Source organism: Lepisma saccharinum, chromosome 27 (genome assembly GCF_977018435.1).
Source record: "Lepisma saccharinum chromosome 27, izLepSacc3.1, whole genome shotgun sequence".
Classification (NCBI taxonomy): domain Eukaryota; kingdom Metazoa; phylum Arthropoda; class Insecta; order Zygentoma; family Lepismatidae; genus Lepisma; species Lepisma saccharinum.
In genome coordinates this window covers 50505425-50511270 of record NC_139255.1, presented here as the reverse complement: position 1 = coordinate 50511270, position 5846 = coordinate 50505425, and positions in this window count along the sequence as shown.

Below are 5846 nucleotides of genomic sequence, written 5' to 3'. Positions count from 1 at the left end.
ACGTTGGTTTCAGAGATTCTACTTCCATCAGGTAAACGATCTTGCTCATTTTCTTCGGTCATTGGTCGATGAGTTACGGGACATGGTAAATAATCTTCTTCAGTAAAAATATGTGGATTGAATGGCATGATTCCCGTTGCTTGAAAGCCTGATATAATATTTTTTGGTGTTAGAGCATTGGGTAGTGAACTACTAACGACTCCTGGGATGTCGTATATAGTAAAGGTCTTCCCTGGATAGCTGGTCATCCAACTGTCAATTGCTGAAAATAAAACTTCTTAAAAGGTCCATAAACCGATCTGTCCAGGGGTTGGAGTTTGTGGGAAGTATGAGGCGGAAATGACAACATAATGATCCCGTTGTCCTTGCAGAAATTTAACACTTCAATCGACAAATGAGAATCATGATTGTCCAGTATTAGTAGACATGGGTGATCTTTACTTGCCTTCACGTGGCTCTAAAAGTGTTTCATGAATCGCAAAAATGAAGACGCTTTATCCATCCTATGGGATATGAAGTTCCAATACAACCACAGGGTCCGCTCTGAATAAAGTGATCTTTAAAATAGACCCTTGGAAATATGAACATTGGGACACGGAGTTTCCAATCGCATTTATTTACGGCAGAGGCAAGTGTTACAATTGTGTCCCTTTCTGCTGACGTTGCCTTGGCTACTTGACGTGCACCCTCTTCTGCAACGGTTTTTCCAGGGCGCTGAACAGTGTTAATACCTGTTTCATCGGTGTTCCAAATATCTTTGCTCTCAAATTTTTACTTCTCCAGAACAGCTTTAAGTTATTGAAAAATATATAACCCATTTGTATTTTGGTATCCTCACTTTGTTTTTTTTTTATTCCTCATAAGAGTCATTTTGTCGATTCCATATGTCTTTGCGGCATCTCTCAGTGACAAGGTACCATTCTTGACATCGGCATAGGCTTTCTTAAATGTTTCAATTTTTTCTTAAATGTTTCAATTTGTATTTCTCCTCGACTGGTCTTTTTGACGTAATCCCGGACCATTTTCTGTAAACAAACAAACAAAAAAATAATTAGAAGCAGCTGGGGTAAGTTGATACTCCGTATCAACCCGCCCCAATTCAGCCGTATCAACTTTCCCCAACCGGCGCCATTTCGATTAACGAACTATAACGTAATACAGTCAACAGAAAAACAAACAACAATAACCGAGTTTTCTTACCTTTTAGTGGCACAACACACATCCACCAAGATAAAATAATTCACAGTTCATGTAAGCCCACCAGGAGACTTCAAACAACATCCAAAAAAGTTACTTTACACCATGAAAAATACACTTCGTCGGATAACTTCGCCCACAAAATTGTTCCTTAGCCATGCACACGCTCAGAGAATAGGGACTGGTGAAGGTGTCTTCTGTTTAACGGACATTACCCAACGCATGCACGTTCCCTCGTAAATGGCAATGTATCAACTTGCCTCCGTCTCAACTTGCCCCGATCTACCCTAACTACTGTATGTCAACTGATCCATCACAAATGAATCTACCTTGATTTATTGAATGCATTTCGAGTTCTGTGTGTATGTCTTCTGCGAGTGTCATTTATCATCAACTACATCCACTCAACCTTATAATCGCGATTAGCGTAATGAAGGAGAAAAGAAGAGAAAAAAATACAAATGCAAAAATCATTATTTGATGATTACCAAAACAAACTATCATAAGAATATTTTATTCATATTAACAGGGAAAATTTTATTTGCAATAATCAAAAAATAATTTCTGGTAACCAAATATTTATTTAAATAGTTGACAAAAATGCTTGTTAACTAGAATTAAGTTCTTTTGGTAATTCTGCACATGTGTTTCAAAGTTGGTAAAAATTACCAACTTTAGTCAAAAATACCACATATTTTATTTACGGGTACAAAGAAGGTTTGCCAAAGAAGGTTTCATTTATTCAAATATGTCATTTTTTTCTGGCTGATTGGTACGTGTATTATGAATTCCTGAGAAAGATATTTTAAAACCTTAATTAAGATTCCTACGACACAAAGAAATAAACATAAGTTTCACATGAAACTAAATTGAAATCATTGTATTTATAATCAATTCAACAAAGAATCTCTCTCTGGCTTGGCACAATGTATATTTATGACCTGTTCTGTAAGTTTATGAATCAAAAAGTTTCATTTCTAAACGTTGGCGGCGCCACTTACTGAACGCTTTGTTGTTACTTTCAAAATTACATTGTGCATGGGCGTAGCAAAGGCAGCGGAAGGACAGCCATATCATTCTTTTATGCGCGCTGCTGGCCGTGGTCTGACTGCCTATTCGGAACGTATGTCGTGGTCTAAAAGATAGAACTTATTGCGCGTGGACGCCGACACATTCTTGAGTTGGCAATGTCTTTCAAGCCACATCTTGGAAGGACCGTAATACATATTGTTAATAATGTATCGGGCAAATAGAAAATCAGCGTCTGCGAAGTTCTTCTAGTCATTCTAAAATGTTACAGCTCTAGCTGAACAGTACGGTGCTGCCTTCATTGAGCAAACTTTTTTAATGGCCCTCGTATATTCAAAGCCAGGACATAAACCTTCTTTGCGGTTGTTGCTAACACTTTTTTTTGATTCAGTAGATCATTTCTATCTTTAAATATTTTACGTCGCGGGTATATAAATTATCCACACGGTTTACGATGCGAGATTAGCGCTAGTCGGATTTATTGAGGCATTTTGTTACAACAGCGTAGTCTTAAGGATAAAAAGTGAACTCCTCTGCGTGTCTTTTGATAAAAAATCATTATTGAAATTTCTTTTCGCTCCGGGAAGAGACAGGAGATTATTTCGGGATTTTTTTTTATTCCCTAGGGATCTCAAATTCGATGTGCGGCTAAAGCTCTGGGAGAGAAAAATGTCTTAGAATATAGAAAATTTATGTCATCCACCGGGTACCCTTATATAGCTGTCAACACATGTGGCCCCTGGTGGGACCCTAAATCTCTTTATGTGTCTTCGGCGCTTTCCTCTGATCCATTTTTGCCATCTCTTTGGAAGGGGGAGGGAGGGAAGGGGGAGGAGAAGCCAGCATCTCGGGGAGAGAGCCTCGACATAAACCGGATCTGACGTCAGTCATAAGCTGGATATCGCTGGGAGAAGTTCTGTAACGTTCCGTCTTTTTCCTGTCTGTTGGAAGCTGCTGCAACTTGCAAAATGGCCCTTGACGATTTCGGGCGGGAATGAAAGGGGGGGAAAAGGAAAACTGGATTTTTACGAAGTGTTAATATTTGCTGCTTGATATCACGCAGCTGTTTCCATCGTTGATGCTTACTTCTGGTCGAAATTTGCTCGCTCATCTTTCTTCGTTGAAATGATTCAGCGATACATCTGGTTGGATTGAGATAGATGTCTTATGAGTTTCGCTGCATGTGTTTGCGCTGGACCTGCGTTTAATTTATCGAGGATTTTCTTTCCTCTTCTTTGTTTTGAACGCCTTTTACATTGAATGATGTACCTACTACTCAAAATGTCACGGTTCAAGTGCTGAGATAAAAACAAAAAAACAACTTAAGTAGTGCTGCTTGGCTATCCTCCATTTGCATTAACCGCAAATCTACTTTCTTCGTTCTTCTAGCCATGAAAACGCTCTGGGAATTGACCTCGAACTCTGATCTTTCCTCAAATTACGGCAAAGATTTTCTCTATTTTGAGACGTGGACCGTTTGAGAATTCCAAACTTGATCATTCATCTTGAAAATGATCAAGATTGGCTTTTTGGCGCCAAATGGCGCGGTCCGCTATTTTCTCTTCAGTGTACACGGTAGAATCTACAAAATAGACGGTCCTTGGTAACGAATAACATCATAGACACTGCCGTACGCAGAACTTTATTTCTGATGGGGCTGGAATTGTAAAGGTGGATAGTATATTGTTGCTTTCTGAGTAGGGGGGTGTCATTATAATAGGGATTTTCAGTTACTACTTTGATTTTACTATAGTTCTTTACCGTTTTCATTACAAATATTTTCTCAAAATTTCGGGATGGGCTGTAGCCCCATCAGCTCACCCCTTGCGTACGCCAGTGATCATAGGGATTAACAATATTGTTAGAAACTATATTTTATTTGTAGTAGTTTCCTACACACACACATTCTCAGTGTTTTTCTCTGGAAGAAAGTATGTTATGGTGATTACAAGTTATATATAGGGTGGCGCGTATTGGATCTATCAATTTGAGCTGGCAACCCTGTCGGAATGAAGGTGCGCATGCGCAGAAGTTTCCCATGCTTAGGCAGCTGCAAGTCTCGCAATTAGTCTGACATGGAACGTTGGCCGGTTCAGACACGAACCGTGGCGGTAGGCGTTCATCCGAACGGGTCCAATTCAGGAGACGCAGTAGGTACTGCACTGGGAAGCATCAGGGTGCCAGAGAATCCGTCTCCTTCGACTTGAAGACTTCTCCACGCTGCCATTGGCTCTCTATTGTCTGACACATCGTATCATGTTGTAACGCTCTGGCACTGGTTGATGGCGACCGTCATTGAGCCTTCGTCGCAGTGTCTCCTGCGTCTCCTGAATTGAACCCGTTCGGACGAACGGCTCTTCTGCCACGATTCGTGTCTGAACCGGCCAACGTTCCATGTCAGACTAATTGCGAGACCTGCACCTGCCTAAGCATGGGAAACTTCTGCGCATGCGCACCTTCATTCCAACAGGGTTGCCAACTCAATTTGGTAGACACAATACACGCCATCTTGTAGATATAACGTTAACATAACAGCTACCGAAAAATATTGCGGCATATTCATACAAGACGGATGGTACAGTCTTGTGAGTGTTCCTTCATCAATTTCATCATAATCATCACTCATCCTCATCTTGGCGATCAGTCAAAAGTGGCAGAAATGCAAAGTAAAATAAACCAAATCAGTCAATTAATCAATGAAACACATGTGTGTTTGTGTGTGTGTGTAAGCTGTAAATATTATATATTCTACAATATTTGCGATATCTGTTTATACAATGTTACAGGCACTTTCTGTTCCCCGCATTGTTAGTACTATTCTTTCTGACTTCTTAAAAAATAAAACCCATACTTTATTATTCTTTAACTTCTACAATCTTGATTCAAATTCTGGATATATTTAGTTGGTAGTGATTGCTGCTACAACCTTTTCAAGCATTCCCATTGGCTGGTAGCTTTTTGGGGGTAGTAAATAATCTGTGATGGTTAGGTTAGGCCAGTTGGGTTTGGTTCTCTTAGAAGAAGAAGACGACGAAAGTGGTTGTAGCAGCAATACCGACCTTTTGCTATGAACTTAATTCTACTGGTTCATTAAGTGAAAATCGTATTTCCGCATTGTTTCAGATGGTGATCAATATAGACAAAGCGAAACATTTTTCAAACAACTGTATGATTCCATTGTTGCCAACAATCCATAAAAAAGTTTCTTTGAGCTTTTTACCCTCGTGGCGCGACACTCGCAATATGATCCTCAGCTTCCTAATGGCTCGTAAACCGCATAATTTTTTTGTCCGTAACACGACACCGCTCCAGAAATATTTTAACGGCCGTAAGCTCATTGCTGTGAAACGGTAATTCATGTGCCTCTCCACCGGGACCAGTCACCTGTTGAGACACAGACCAAAAAAATCCAGATGCTGCACGTCGTTAAAACTGGGGAGAGTCTGGCAACAGCGATCGTTGCGCCCTCTTTCCGTACCACGCTCCATTAATTTCAAACAAGCACAGTGTTAAACGGGAAGAAGAAAAGGACGGGCTCGCAGAATGAAAGACAAGCAGGCACTAAGCGATTTTTATTGTTTCTGAGAGGAACGAAAAAGCGACGTAACGGGTAGGAATTG